This window comes from Geotrypetes seraphini, chromosome 4 (genome assembly GCF_902459505.1).
Source record: "Geotrypetes seraphini chromosome 4, aGeoSer1.1, whole genome shotgun sequence".
Taxonomy (NCBI): Eukaryota; Metazoa; Chordata; class Amphibia; order Gymnophiona; family Dermophiidae; genus Geotrypetes; species Geotrypetes seraphini.
Genome location: NC_047087.1, coordinates 234,670,323 through 234,687,259, shown reverse-complemented (window position 1 = coordinate 234,687,259; position 16,937 = coordinate 234,670,323). Strand labels below are relative to the sequence as shown.

Sequence of the window (16,937 nt, the reverse complement as noted above, 5' to 3'; positions counted from 1 at the left end):
AAATCATCTTTGGTGTCTGCTGCCTGCCAGATGCATTCTGGGTATGTTAAAAGAACTATGGGGTCCTTTTATCAAGCTGCAGTAGGGGTTTAACGCACGTTAAACTGCCTGCCGTGCTAGCCACTAGCGCCTGCATTGAGCAGGCGTTAGTTTTTTAGCTGGCCGCGGGGGTTAGCGGGTGATGAAATGTCTGACGGGCTAACTCCATTAGCGCGGCTTGATAAAAGGACCCCTATGTGTTTCTAGCCAAGGACATTTGACTATGGATATGTGCTCAGCTCCTGAGAAATATGTATGAGGTAGGAGCTGCTCTGCTGTTCTTATCTTCGGAAGGCGCCTGTCAAGGCTTCGGGACAGAAAAGGCTATTGATTCAGGTTCTGTTTCTGGATTGGTTCTAGTGGGGTCATCTGACGTAAACTAAGGAGAAAGGTGTTTAATAATTACTAATCTATGCTGGGATGTAAGGGAGCTGGGATCTTAGCATAGGTTTCTCCGCACACACCTTCTAATAGTTAAGAACTGATAAGTACCTCTTGTGACCTAACTTTTGGATGAGAGTAAAAACGAAGAACTGCTTTTGAAACAGATCTGATTTATATCACATAAGGAACTGTGGCTGACAGACTTTACAGCTTGCTCCAGTGAATAACGGACTCTTGCTGACCGGAAGAAATTCTACAACCTGCTACACTGAGGAAAACGGATGGATTCCATCTCCCCAATTCTGCCAAGGCCTGATCTGTGGGTGAGGAAGGAATTATATTTTCTTATCAGCTGGGCTAGATAGAAATTCTATTGGCTTCCTGTAGGAGGAGGGAAAGCTGAGACTGAGCAGAAGGAAACTCTCTTGGAAGCAAGTCCGGGGGTACGCGACTGAAGTGGAGGGAGTACACCTCCCGGATGATAGACATGACCCAACTGTCGGATGTAAGATTCTCTCACTGGATATAGCAATGATGGAGACAACCCCCAATGGGGAGGGGGAAGGCTCCAGGAGGAAAGGAGCCCGAAGGCTCGGACAGGAATTGTCAAAAGGACGGCCTGGTCTTCGCCGGGGTCGGCGGCTGAGTCTTAGGTTGCAGTTGCTGCTGCTGCAGGGGCTGTTTCGAAGGAGGCCTAGAGAAAGCAGGAGTGGATTTTTGTGCTTACCTCCGGAGAGGGATTTTATATTGGCGAGCCAGAGGGGTCTTAGGTTTAAGTTTCACCAGAGATGAAAAGGACCGCTCGTGGTCCGAGAGGCATTTTGTGGCCACCTCTATGGAATCATCAAAGAGCTCATGACCCACACACGGGAGATTGGCTGGCGATCCTGTAGATTCAGATCCATATCCACAATCTGGAGCCAATCGAGGCGACGCATGGCGATCGAAAAGGCTGTAACTCTCGAGGACAATTCAAAGGCGTCGTAAGAGGCCTGAAACATATACAGGCGGAGTTGGGAGAGGGTCTCCTTGAGGAGACGAAACTCCCAACACCGAGGTTCTGGTACGATCTCCCGGAACGAGCGGAGGGCATTTATACAAATCCGGCGGTAGGACGTAAAGATGAAATTGTAGTTAAGGACACGGTTCGCTATCATCGAATTCTGATAAAGGCGGCGACCAAATTTGTCCATCTTAAAGCCCTCCCTGCCCGGAGGGACGGCAGCGTAAACTTTCGAGGGGTTAGACTTCAAGGAAGACTCAACCACCAAGGATTGGTGGGAAAGCAGAGCACTTTCAAACCCTTTAAGTGGGATAGTCCGGTAACGGGACTCCAACTTGGAGGGAATAGCCGTGACAGCATATGGTATCTCCAGGTTCTGGAGAAACATCTGCCGGAAACCTGATGCAACGGAAGACGAAGCGCCTCGCGAGGCGTATTGTCAACTCCCATTTCCGCCAGGTTTTCCCGGGTAAAGCGGGATTCGGCCTGAAGATCCAAGTTCAAAGCTCTGCCCATGTCAGAGATGAAACGAGAAAAGGAGGAGGTCCGAGAAGAAGAGCCATCTTCCAGGGGAGACTCCGACCGATACCGGGGTGCAGCCGAGAAAGAGGAAGAAACTTCCCTGGAATAGTAAGTCGGAGCCTCAGAGTCCCGTGAAAGGGAGACCAAAGAGGTTCGACTAAGGCAAGTAGGGGGTGTCGAGGAATGGCCCTGCGCCAGATGGACCGGGGAAGATCCCGGGGTCCGAGGAAATCGCTGAGGAAGCCTCGGAGAAGACGGGGTATAGGAAAAATCCCCAACCGGCTTTGAAGTAGTCCCTTTAGAAGCCGGCAAGCGCCTCAATGGGAACAAATACTAGAGTCCAATTCGAGGACAAACGTGTGTCTGGACGGTTTCGAGGTCCCATGGCGGGAAAGACCGGGGCCATTTAGAAGAGGCGAGCCTCGCCGCAGTAGCAGGGGAAAAAGTGGCCCCCAGCTTGGACCCCCAGAAAGTCACCGGTGACTCAGGAGAGGAAGATCTGCTCGAGGGAATCCGACGAGTCTTACGGTTGAGGACTCGAGAGACGAGGGGACGCTCAGGCTGGTCAGACCGCAACTGGGTCGAGACCAAGGTCAAAGGCGTCGAAGTAGGGACTAGTTGGCTTACCACTGAGGAAAACTGTGTGATAATAATAGCTTTAAGCATGTCCTTGAACATAGGCACCGAGACCAAAGGTAGGCGGGTCAGAGGTGCAGCAGTGCGCTCCTTTGGGGGCGACCTTGAGGAAGAGTATTCCCTACGTGAGGAGGCATGCTTAGATTGATGTCTTGAAGACGCCGACGAGGAAGCGCTAACATGAGACTCGGAGGTAGGCTTCCTCGCTGAGGAGGAAAGAGGAGACTTACCCGAAGCCGGAGTAGCAGGAGGGGCCAAGGACAGAGCCTTCGAGGCTGAGGACTTCGAGGCTGAAGCACCCAACGAGGGCATCGAGGCCGAGCTCGAGGCCAGTCCCACAGGATCCATGGGGGCCAAAGATTTGGAGAATCTTGGCCACCCATCTACGAAGAGCCCGCGGTTGTAAAGTCGCACAACGGGGACACGACTCAGCGCAGTGCTCTGCACCCAGGCACTCCACACACCAACGAAGAGGATCGGCGATGGAGATAACCTGGTTGCACTTAGTGCAGTGTTTAAATCCGGAACGAGGCCGGGTCATGAGAAAAAAAGAGAGCCGCGGCCCCGCGAGGCCAGGCGGCCAAAGTAAGACCGGGAACCCGGTCAAAAATATACGAACTGAGAAAAATGAAAATAAAGAAAATCAAAGGCGCGAGCACAGCGACTCAAAAGAAATTAACCAAATAAGCTGTGGTGCAAGAGGGACACTGAGATCGCACGAAGCAAGGGAGCAGTGCTTCTGGCTCCACGGAAAACAGAGAACTGAGAACACGCTGAGGAGACGCATGCCCTAGGCAGGGCGGGAGGGCCAATCGCAAGCCTGAAGGTCTTCAAGCAAGTCTGCTTACGAAAACATCTGCTAGGGGGCTCCGTCGGTGACGTCACCCACATGTAGAGAATATGCTGCCTGCTTGTCCTGGGATAAAATTAGTTATTTACAGCTGGCTTGTGATTTTTATATCTATAATAAAATATTTCATATAGCTCTGGTCTTTGTCTTAGTATAAACTGGCAAAAATAACAAATCTGTGGTGTAGATATGGTGTATCCTAGACATGAGATATGCACATGACTTATTTATATTGCACTAATTGGTTATACCCATAAATCTACCTAAAGAGGTAGGGAGACAACAAAGGTAGGGAGAATTATTTTATTTTTAAAATTTAGTGATTGAATTGTGTCAATTTTGAGAATTTACATCTGCTGTCTGTAGTTTGCACTGTTTTGGAAGAAATGCATGTGTTTCTTTTCTCTGGGGTTGTACATGCAGAGTCTTGCATCTTAGGGTTTTGTTTGTATATATTAGTTTTTGGTCCCGTACTTGCATGGGATTATCTGTTTTCTGGTAGGAATGAATGTTGAGAAGCATACAGTATGCTTTGTGTAGTTTAATTTTGTGGCTAACCATTATGTGTTAATAAGATTATATTTTGTGATCCAAGATGGCTGCGAGTTGCTGAATGTGTGAGAGACGCTTACAGAATTCGTCAACTAACTGTTCCTTTTTGACAAACCTGATGCCGAAACGGAAAGGGAAAAGCGCATCTGGAGCCTCAATGTGCTTGGAGACCCCACAAGCGACTTTAGACGATTTCCTGAGGCGTCTATGCTAGGAGTCGATACTATCGGGGAATCGCCCGCTGGAGTTGCGGGCTAGGAGTGAGGCTGCCGCGAATCTCCTTGGGTTGGAATCGACCTTGGGCCCCGACACCAGAACCCCGCCCCCTCAACCGCAGAGTGCAAGCTTACTAGCAGTCAATCCAAAGAGGCAGACTATTTCCCGGGAGGCTGAATCGAGCGAAGCACTGGAGAATATTCCTGCGGCTGAAACAATGAAAGACCAAAATGAAAGACATGACCTACATGGGGAAAAGACACCGGGATCAGCACAGGCTGGATTAATGACTGCAACTATATTTTCATTGCCTAAACCTATCAATGTCACCCTAAACTCTTTATGGGATTTGGTATCTGCGCTGGGACAAACTTTGTCACCACAAATAAAGGACTTAGAAAATAAACTTTTTGAACAAAGGGAGGAATTGAACGGACTTAAACAGGATACAATAGTTGTAAAAACTAAGGTAGAAAAAGTTGAGAAAGAAATAAAGGAAGTACAAATTAGAGATAGTATTAATTTAAGAAGAAAGATGGAAATACTGGAAAATAATGGTCGAATAAATAATCTTAGAATATTGAATTTTCCCAAGGTACCCTTATTGTCTGCTAAAGAAGTCTTAAAGAAATATTTCATGGAAGTACTTAATGTCCCAGAAGATAATTTTCCTCCCTTCTCAAAAATATATTATCTTCCTACAAAAACTTCAAAGGAACAACGTCAGGTAGAGGGCGAACAGATGGATTTAACCACAATCCTGGAAACTTCAATGAAGGAGGTAGCTACGCCAGCTACTTTATTAGCTACAGTCGTTCTGCTACCCGACAAGAATTGGATTTTAAAGTTATATTTCAAAAATAGACACAAAGAATTTATGGGGCAGAGAGTTCAAATATTCCCTGATGTGACAAAAGAAACCCAGAAACGCAGAAAACATTTCTTGCTTCTTAAACCTGGGGTTACTGCGATGGGTGCTTTATTCTTATTACGATATCCATGCAAATGTATAGTAAAATATAAATCTTCTAACTATGTATTCTTTGAACCTTCACAGCTAACGGGTTTTCTCTCCATGAAACGTCTTAAAGGGGAGATAGTAACAACTTAGTTAACTAGATTGCGCCTGTGAATCACTTTCAGCTATCCACCTAATTGGTAAAGTTGTTATACTTATTTAGATTTGTATTCTCACTCAGTTTTCCATCTGGGATCCTTAATATGGGACTTTAAAATTGATTGAACAGAAGAGTTATTTTCTAATGTATTTTAGTTACTTTTTTTGTTAATTTCTTGATTGTCTTGATCATACACTGTACAAGAAGTTATTCTTGACAATTAGTTCAATAAAATAAATAAATTAAAAAAAGATTATATTTTGGGTGCACGTGTATATATGAAAAATGAATGGAAAAAATGGTGTTATAATTAGTAACATTATGGGGGCAGGGTCTGGGGTGGAGATTGGCGGGATCTGGCCCAAGACAGCCCAGTGTTCTTCAACTGCCGGTCCACAAAATAATTATTTTATTTCCTCCGGTCCATAGGTGTCAAAAGGTTGAAGAACACTGCCCTATACCATCGGGGGGAGGCAGCTGGCAAACAGTGAACGGGTCCTTCCTCGCAGTATTCAAAAATGCTACTGTTGGCTCCTCTTATTTATATTTGTAAAGAAGGTGCTCATACAGGAGGAGAAGTATTCCCCCTATGCTGCGCTAAGCATGCAGTAGCTAAGGAAAGTTCAAAGTAGCTATAATTTTCCATTACATTACCACATAAGATGTACAGCTAGACAGACACTTGTGGGAAGGTTGGAAAGAATTCCATGAGCTATACTAAGTAGCTATGCTACTTGTTCATCTGTACATAAGAACATAAGCAATGCCTTTGCTGGGTCAGACCTGAGGTCCATCGTGCCCAGCAGTCCGCTCACGCGGCGGTCCAGGACCTATGCAGTAATCCTCTATCTATACCCTTCTATCCCCTTTTCCAGCAGGCAATTGTCCAATCCTTTCTTAAACCCCAGTACAGTACCTAAATAGCATCTACCTTCAGTATCCACCAAACTTCTTCCTTCATTGTTAGGTAATTTTTCTTCTGTAACCCGTATACACCGATATTCTCCACTGTATCCTGTAAACACTTGATTCTTTGCTATGTAATTCTTTCGGAAAAATCCAGAAATCTTATAATTTGTAACTCTCTACCTTATCATGTAAAGTACATGAATCACTGTTATGTAATTCTCTCGGTAATCATTGTTACGTAATTCTCTCGGTAATGTCCAGATCTCTTCTAATCTGTAATCCGCCTAGAACCGCAAGGCACAGGCGGAATAGAAATCACTAATGTAATGTAATGTAATGTACTCTGCCCTATTACGTCCTCTGGAAGCGCATTCCAGGTGACCATCACACGTTGGGTAAAGAAGAACTTCCTAGCATTTGTTTTGAATCTGTCCCCTTTCAACTTTTCCGAATGCCCTCTTGTTCTTTTATGTTTTGAAAGTTTGAAGAATCTGTCCCTCTCTATGCCCTTCATGATCTTGTAAGTCTCTATCATATCCCCTCTAAGTCTCCTCTTCTCCAGGGAAAAGAGACCCAATTTCTCCAATCTCTCAGCATATGAAAGGTTTTCCATCTCTTTTATCAGACGTGTCGCTCTCCTCTGAACTTTCTCGAGTAACGCCATATCCTTCTTAAGATACAGCGACCAATATTGGATGCAGTACTCCAGATGCGGACGCACCACTGCCAGATACAACGGCAGGATAACTTCCTTCGTCCTGGCTGTAATACTCTTCTTGATTATATCTAGCATTCTATTCGCTCTCTTAGCGGCTACTGCGCACTGTGCCATCGGCTTCATTTTCATGTCCACCATTACCCCCAAGTCCCTTTTTGTTCACGTTGACTTACTCCTTAGAGCAGGGATGTCAAACTCAATCACATCAGGAGCCGAAATCTAAAACATAGGGTAAGTCACGGGCTGATTTTTTTATTAAGATACTTAGGGGTCCTTTTATTAAGGTGCGCTAAATTAGCACCTTAATAAAAGGACCCCTTAGTCTTAGTAGAAGTATAGGGTTACAACCTCTCAACCCTCTAAATTTTAGAAGATTATCTCCCTGATTCACTGGGGAAAGAAGCTGGTGGAAAACAGTTGCATGAGGCAGAAGCAGTGGAGAGAGGATTTTCAGCTGGAAAATTTCCTCATGCCCTTGAACTATAGGAGTTAAAAACAAACAAAAAAACAACTGGTGGCCTCCATGCAGGCTTCCCTGGAAATAGAAGACCTAGGTCTCTAATTTAAAATTAGAAGAAAGAAACGCAGTTCAAGAGGTAGAAAAGGGAAAGGAAACCTCTCTGGTGGACAGTCAAGTATATGAAAATTTTTCCTGTACAACTAAATTGCAGGGAAAAGATACTACTTTTGAGAAACCCGAGCAAGATTTACTGTTTGGGAGAGAAACAGGAGAGCAAAGAAAAAATAGAATGGGAGAATTGACAGGAGCAATTCCTTAAAGCAAGGACTTAGTTTCAGCTAATTTTGTCATCCTGAGCACCAGGTTCCCTCTACCGCAATCCCGCCCCTCCTCTGACATCAGGGGAAGGATCTCGGCAGAGGGAACGAGGTGCTCAGGACTATGACAGCCTGCAAGGATCACTACAGCTATGGTGATCCTCTCTGCAGGCTGCCGAAATTAGCGGAAGGTAAGAACAGGAGGCACTGCAGCATTTCCCGAATCGCACTTTGTCTGCCGGCGGGCCAACTTAACTTAAATTTTTTAATGGTCTGACGGGCCAAATTTTACTACACCGCAGGCCAGAGTTTGACATGTCTGCCTTAGAGGGAACATTGTATTGCAAAGTGAAGGGAAGTAGTCCCTTCCAGTGCAATCAATTGAGCTTTATTAGCCCAATAGCTTATATTTCAACTTCACTGTCTTAAAAAGGTTAACAAAATTCAAAATGTCTGGCCCAAGAATTCCTTCAATCTCCCTTGCCTCATCAAGGACTCACCTTGAAGCTACATCTTCATCAGAAGAAAATCAGGAACTTCCACTAACTTATCATTTTAAGTAGGCAAAGACTGTTCCAGTTTTCTTATAGCCACATATTGTCTTCAGAGTATTTTATCTAGTTTAGGCTCAATGCTGGGTCACATAGCAAACTTCTCCACTGAGATGCCACACATAGATAACAAACCTGCTATACTTACTCATGAGGCTGCTCTGACCTACAACTTTTATCGCTTCCCATCCACTCCCCCCAGCAGAACAGGGGTACACATCAGCAATTCTGAAAACACCTAGCAGCAGTATCACTATACCACCATGCATCAGCTCATGGGCCAAATGGCTGGTAACAGAAACAACAAAGCCAGCAAAAAACTGCTGGACCAGATCTGGGGAAGGCATAGCTTCAAGCAAGTAGGTGTGAATCTTCCCCTTGTGTATAACCATAGCTATAGCACCCCATAAACTGATCTAACAGCAGAAACCAAAGCAGATATTCCTGCACCATGTCTGCTCAGTTTGCAATCTTTGCCACAACATAAAGGTTTTTTGTTAAACTACATTATTAGAAGTAATTCCATTTTCTTTCAGGAATTAATTTAATTTATCTTAAACTGTAAGACAATTATTCAAAATGTAAAAACGTGGAATATGACAGTCTTAATGGACAGGTACATTCTCCAGGGTTATTCCCTAGGCCTCTATCACTTTATGAACTGCTCCACATCACATCCCCAAATTGAATTTTCATAATAACTTTGTACAGGTAGTGAGAAATTAAAATGTGTTAAAGGAGTAATTTTGCACAAACTAATTTCTTGACAATAAACAAAACACTGAAAAGCATTCTCACATTTAAACCAAAGTACTTTCAAATGTAATCTTGGTTTCAACATTTCTCACGAAATAAACTTATTAAACTTCCACAAGCCTTTCTTTTTTTTTTTTTACTGAAAACATATACCTCCTTTCCAATAATTTACTGAATGATGAGGATTATTTATTTATTAAAAATCTTACAAATATACCACTTTCCTGGCTGAAAGGTTGATATAATTTGATCCTCTTCCATTGCTGTTTTGAAATTGTCTTCCCTATGGCTTGCCAGACATGACCTTCCTCTAAGACCTCTTCACTCCCAGTCCCCATGGGCCACCAACAGGTCAAGTTTGCAGGATATCATTAATGAACGTGCATGAGAGAGATGTGCACATAATGGAGATAGTAGGTACCAATTCTCTCATATGCACATTAAGAATATTCTGAAAAGTTGATCTGCTGGTGACCTTTGAGAACAGGGAGTGAAGACTAAGGCCCTGGGACACAGGTAGGCAACCACAGTCCTCAAGGGTCAAAACCCAATCATTTTTTTAAAGATTTCCACACTGAATATGCATGAAATTGATTTGCATGTACTGCTTCTATTGTATACAAATAGATTTCATGCATATTCAGTGTGTAAGTCATGAAAACCCAACTGGGTTGTGGCCCCCCAAGGATTGTGGGTGCCCATCCTTGTTTTAGGAGGTGTGCTTCAGTCTGAAAACAATCCAGTTTGAATCATTGTTTCTTAAGATAGTGTGCTATTAATGGTTTATCTGTTTAATGGAGCCTTAGTATTTGAAATTCTGCATAAAAGGTTGTATGTTTAAAATTCTTGTGGCATACTCTGTCATCTGTATCTTACAAGAATCTGAAAATTGTTATTGATGTTGCTGCCCTGTCAACTTTCAGTAATAAGTCTATGAAAAAGATCCTGACCTGATAGTTCAGCATGAACTGCTACACAGGGACCTAGGTTTTACTTTGCTCCCCAGGGCAGCAGAGGCTGGGGATGCTACCAAGATAGTGCTTAAGGAAGAGAAGTCATAGCTCCTGTGCAATGGTGACCCCTAGTGGTTGGATTTAGATTCACCTTCTAGAACACTGCTACTGCAATGAACTTACTAAAACTAAGTTGGAAAGAAACATAAAATGAGAAAATAAATTCCTTTGTTCTAACTATGCTGGAAAGAAACATAAAATGAGAAAATAAATTCCTTTGTTCTAACTATGCTGGAAGCCTACAACGAACAGAAGGAAATTCCTGAATAGAAAGTGTGTGTAAAAGAATAACTTTTAAACTACGCAATAGCTCAGAATAAGAGAGGCTGGCTTTATTATAGGGGGGTACTGAGCATCATTATTTGGAAAAAAAAAATACACTATAAAAATAACTGATTAGAAATAAAATGTTTGGCATTCAATGCATGGGAAGTTACGAGAACCAACAATTTCTTGAAAAGTGCAGGAAGGACAAGCCCAGATTATCAACAAAATAAAACAAATACATACAGCTTCAGGTAAACATATGGAATTAAATGAGTTAAACACAGAAGTGATCAGCAACAAGTTAAACAAGTTACCTTACATGCAAGCACAAATGTACAAATGGAATTATAAACTCAATTTTCTAATAGTTGCATCTATGGTATTTGTACAGACTAATAGCTCTGTTAACTCTAGTAGCTACCAACAGGGGCACTTACAAAAGCAATGTTCACAGAGCTCGAATAGATCTCCTCCAGAAGAACATGGCACTAAATACTAGGGGATGTATCTGTACTTATGGCTTTATGGTGGTTGACCAAACGTATCCTATTAAAAAAGCATGCACAAAAATCAATGAATAACTTTTGGAAGTAATTTTTAAAAAAGATTTTTCACATATAAAGATCTTCTTAAAATAGACACCTATAAGGTCTTTACATGCAAGCTATCATTCGACACTCTGGAGTAAAGAAAAGATTCTGAGAACATGGTGGGAAATAAAGGGGGAAGAGGTATTAGATGATGAAAATGATACAGAATAACAATTTTCCAGCATTGTAAGAGTTATTAATGTTGTTGTAAGTTCTAATGTTCTCATGGACTTGGACTTCTGTTCAACCAACATTAATTGTATTTATTTAGTTGCAAGTATATTGTATTTATTTAGTAGCAATGCCCTATTTTCCTTCTACAGATGATCTGCTAACTATGGCACGCATCAGAGATTACTCAGTCTCTATGAAACCAGAACATGCAAAAGATGGAGATTCTTATATGAGGTGTGATCAAAAAGTTCAGTGAATGCTGCTGCCGAGTGTCATCCAACATAAAGGTAGGGATCTTCAATACGGGAAACAACGTATCAAACCTTAGTAACAGTGTGTGACAAGTTTCGACTTGTTTGGTGCACAGTCGGTTGTGAGCTATGGTTGAGAGAAGGTGTGTTTTAAAGTGTGCTGTAAATCATGGATCACAAACTGCATTAATGTGAAATTTTATTTCAAATTGCAAAAAAGTGCTAAAGAAACACACAAAACGTTAAAATTAGTTTATGGTGAGGCTGCAATGACCATGAAGACGGTTTACAAGTGGTTTGAGCAATTTCATAATGGTTGTGAATTGGTTGAAGATGACAAGAGCTCGGGACGTCCTTCAACATCAAAAACCCAAGAGAATGTTGAAAGAGTAAGCAAAATGATTTGATCAAACAGGTGAAGTGCATTAATCAAGATGCAACATCAAAGTGATGATGACTGTGTTTTATGACCTTGATGGAACTGTGTGAGTGAGTAGTGGCAGGAATTGTATGAGTTTGTTCCCAGGAACACTACGATGTACTCTGAATCTTATAAGTGCTTATTAGAGCGTTTAAGAATCGACGTGGGTAGAAATAAGAACATAAGAATAGCCTTACTGGGTCAGATCAATGGTCCATCTAATCCAGTATCCCGTCTTCAAGGAAGCCAATCCAAGTCACAAGTACCTGGCAAAAACCCAAATAGTAGCAGCAGTCCTTGTAAATCGATCCAAGGCAAGTAGTGGCTTCTCCCATGTCTGTCTCAACAGCAAACCTTAGACTTTTCCTCCAGGAACTTATCCAAACCTTTTTTAAAACCAGCTACATTAACCGCTCTTACCACATACTCTGGCAACACATTCCAGAACATAACTATTCTCTGAGTGAAGAAATATTTCCTCCTATTGGTTTTAAAAATATTACTTTAACTTCATCGAGTATCCCCGAGTCTGTAAATCTTGATGCAGTTCTACACCGCTCAGGATTTTGTAGATTTCAATCATATCTCCCCTCAGCCATCTTTTTTCCAAGCTGAAGAGCCCTAACCTCTTTAGTTTTTCCTCATACAATAGGAGTTCCATCTCCTTTATCATCTTGGTTGCTCTTCTTTGAAACTTTTCTAGTGTCACTATATCTTTTTTGAGGTAAGAAGCCCAGAACTAACGCAATACTCTAGGTGAGGTTGCACCATTGAGTGATAGAGGCATTATAACACCCCGAGTCTTGTTTACCATCCCTTTTCTAATAATTCCTAGCATGATGTTTGCTTTCTTGGCCGCCGCTGCACATTGAACAGAAGGTTTCAGCATATTGTCTATGGGCAAATGGTTTCATCTTCCATCATGACAATGCTCCTTGTCACACATCACTTCTAGTATGGCAATTTCTGCCAAATAAAAACATTATGGTGTGTTGGGATCTGGTACTCTGCAACTTCTAGCTCTTCCCCAAAGTCAAAATGACCATGAAAGGTAAATGTTTTGAATCAATTCAGTCACAATAGCGCAGCTATAGACACAAAAGAGGATTTCCAGAACTGCTTCAGAAAGTGGCAAGAACGATGGGAAAAATGTGTTCGAAGTGAGGGGGAGTAATGACAATGTGTCTTTTACTGTAATTTTTTTTTTTTTTTTTTAACATTCATCGTATTTTTTGATCACACCTCCCTATAGCTATCATGTACCTATTGAACTAGTAGAGCCACAAAAATATTAGAGAGCAACTCAGAAGGATGACTTTGAGAAACTGTATTATTTTATAAAGGAAGTAGGGAGTGTATGAGATGCAGAGGAGTTACAGACATCTATAAAAAGGAGCTCTGATATGGTAATAAATCTTTGTGTCAGGCATATTAGCAAAGGGAAGAGAATAAAGAGCCCACAAGAGTTCACTAAAGAAGTTGCAGAACAAGAGCAAAACAAATCTGGCAGTCAGACAACGGAGACCGATATAGAAAAGGACAGGCAAAGACTCAAAGTAGTATACTGCCCTTTTGTGGATGATTCCAAGATTTGTAACAGAGTGGACACCCCAGAGGGAGTGGAAAACATGAAAAATGATTTGCAGAAGTTAGAAGAATGGTCTAATGTTTGGCAACTAAAATTCAATGTGAAGAAGTGCAGAGTGATGCACTTGGGGAGCAGAAGTTGAGAAAACGGTATGTGCTAGGAGGTGAGAGGCTGATATGCACAGGCGGGGAGAGGGACCTTGGGGTGATAGTATCCGAGGATCTGACGGTGATAAAGACAAGGCTGTGGCTGTAAGTAGAAGGATGCTGGGCTGTATAGAGAGAGGCATAACCAGCAAAAGACAGGAGGTGTTGATGTCCCTGTACAGGTTGTTGGTGAGGCCCTACCCAGAGTACTGTGTTCAATTTTGGAGACTATGGATGTAAAAAGACTTGAAGGGGTCCAGAGAAAAGCAACAAAATTGGTATGGGGCTTGCACCAATACATGTACAAGAAGAGACTGGAAGACCTGAATATGAATATTCTACAGGAGAGGAGAGACAGGGTAGATATGATACAGGCATTTAAATACTTGAAAAGTATTAATATAAAGCAAATCTTTTCCAGAGAAAGAAAACTGTAAAACTAAAGGGCATGAATTGAGGTGGCAGGGTGGCAGACTTAGGAGTAATGTTAGGAAATACTTTTTCAGAGAGGGTGATGGATGCCTGGAATTCCCTCCCGAGGGAGGTAGTGGAGATGAAAAAGGCGACGGAATTAAAAAAATGCGTGGGATGAACACAGAGGATCGCTAATTAGAAAATGAATGGTATAAAACAAACTAAGACTGGTACTAGGCAATCCTTCACAGTCTGTCCTGTATATGGTGATTTGGTTTAGGACAGGGGTAGGCAATTCCGGTCCTCGAGAGCCGGAGCCAGGTCAGGTTTTCAGGATATCCACAATAAATATGCATGAGATAGATTTGTATCTCAAGGAGGCAGTGCATGCAAATCCATCTCATACTTATTCATTGTGGATATCCTGAAAACCTGACCTGGCTCCAGCTCTCAAGGACCGGAATTGCCTACCCCTGTTTTAGGATGAGCTGGGGAGGACTTTGATGAGAAGCTCCAGTGACAGGAAGGTTAGCCTACAGTGAGCTTCAATGGCAACTCCAGCAGTGGGAACCTAAAGACAGTACCGGGCGGACATCTATGGTCTAGAACAGAAATATTAAATAAAAAAAGACAAAGTTAACCATGAATATATAATGAATGTGACTAAAGGGCAGACTGGATAGACTGTTCAGGTCTTTATCTGCTGTCATTTACTATGATACTAATGCATAAAGGCGCAGCACACACAACTTTTCTTTCCACATAAATGTGGAAAAAGAAAAACTAAAAGGGAATGACTGATTTAATGAAAAGGACTGGAAGAAAGCAGCTTTTTTCCCCAATATTCAAACGAGAAAAATATGATGAAGGTTAAAGGCAAAAAGAAAGAATGTAAGGGACTGTGAGACAAATACACTGCCATTTACTTAGAGGACAATATTCAGGGTACGAGCACAACTGAACATCGATGAGACTATTAGATCTGTTTGCACTGTCCATCTACTATTTCAACACCATGCTGCCTCCCTAATGTGTCTTTCAGTAGTTACATAGGGATCAATATTCAAAGCAAATTAAACAACCAGAAACAGCAGCCATCAGCTAAACACTGAGCACCGCCAGCTGAATATTTTCAGCATTACTTATGTTTTCTTTGAAACTGATTATTTTTAATATATTGTAACCTAGGCCTTTCTTTATATATACAGTATATATATATATTTTTTTTTTAATTGAAAGGGAAAAAGATCTGTTGGCTCTAAATTTCATCATCTTAATATACCTAGAGGAGAAACAACACAAAAAGAAAAAAAAACTTATGTTCATATGTAAAATCCCTGGGCTTCTCTAGCACAAAAGCTTCCCACACTCTTCCTTAGATGGCTGTATCCAAATAAAAGTAAAACCATTTATCATCAATAGATGTTTTTGTTTGATGACATTTAGTTCTACACATTCGCGTGGAGTACCAAAGCAACAACTCTATATTCTGGGGATTAGAAATAGAGACGGTCTGAACTCCTCAAAAGCCCATTGAAAACACTGCACAACAATTTTTTGGTTAAGTCTTGATTCCTGAAAAGTTTTTGGTGATTATGACAGGTACCAACTTGGTATGCTCAAATATGGTTTTGGTTTTACTGCATCACGTAAGAACTATGAGAAATAGACATTTTTATGTTTACTGACAATAAAATATATAGTCAAGTTTACGTTTCGCACAAGCGACTAAATGAAACAGAATTAAAAGTGTTTTGCTCCCGAGTTTCTTTTATATTCAGTGTCTGGTGCATCACGTTGTAGCATCCAACAATAGTCGGCAAGCATTGACGGATTCCAATTGCCCTGGTATCGTTTCTCCATCGTAGCTATGTCTTGATGAAACCTTTCACCGTGCTCGTCACTCACAGCACCGAGATTTGCGGGGAAGAAGTCCAAGTGTGAATGGAGGAAATGAATCTTGAGTGACATATTGCACTTCATTCTCTTGTATGCTTTGAGAAGTTTGTCTACCAGCTGAATGTAGTTTGGGGCTCTGTAATTGCCCAGAAAATTGTCAACAACGTCTTTCAAGGCTTTCCAGCCAATTTTTTCCGGCCCAACTAACAGATCTTCAAATCGCTTGTCACTCATAACATGTCTGATCTGGGGGCCAACAAAAATACCCTCTTTGATCTTGGCATCAGTTATTCTTGGGAACATCTGTCTTAAATAACGAAAACCTTCCCCTTCCTTGTTCATTGCTTTCACAAAATTCTTCATGAGTCCCAGTTTAATGTGAAGAGGAGGCAAAAATATCTTTGTCGGGTCAACAAGCGATTCATGTGCTACATTTTTCTGTCCTGGAACTAACTTTTTACGGAGTGGCCAGTTCTTTCTAGAATAGTGCGACTCTCTGTCTCGGCTGTCCCATTCGCAGATGAAACAGCAGTACTTTGTATAGCCAAGCTGCAGTCCTAGTAACAGAGCAACGACTTTGAGGTCTCCACAGATATTCCAGTTATACCTGGTATACTGGACATACTTTAGTAACATTTCCATATTCTCATATGTTTCTTTCATATGTGCTGCATAGCCAACAGGTACTGAAGGATAAACGTTGCCATTGTGCAACAGAACAGCTTTCAGGCTTAACATTGACGAATCAATGAAAAGACGCCACTCTTCCGGGTTGTGATCACAACCAAAGACCGAGAACAATCCTTCAATGTCACAACAGAAACAGAGACTGTCGACTTGTGCAAAAAATTTGGTTATTTCATGATGCCGGTCTCGAAACACAGAAATTTTCGTACCTGGTGATAGCAAACACCATTCCTGCAGTCTCGAACCTAGCAGCTCAGCTTTTGCTTTTGACAGACCCAAATCTCTGACCAAATCGTTCAATTCGGACTGTGTTATCAGATGTGGATCGCCTGATGAGGATGGTTCAAAATCCGGGTCAATGTCACTGTTAGAACCCTGCACTGCAGTTTCTTCATCTGGTTCGTCTAAGGTCCAATCCTCTGGTGGTTTCGGAACTGGAAGACTGTCATCATGTGG

At 41.9% G+C, this 16,937-nt stretch overlaps 1 protein-coding gene across 6 annotated transcripts in view; it reads right to left on the bottom strand.

Annotated features, from left to right (window-relative positions):
• Nucleotides 1–16,937, bottom strand: part of ERCC6 (ERCC excision repair 6, chromatin remodeling factor) — a 200,914-nt gene that overhangs the window by 119,091 nt on the left and 64,886 nt on the right. The window lies entirely within an intron of this gene.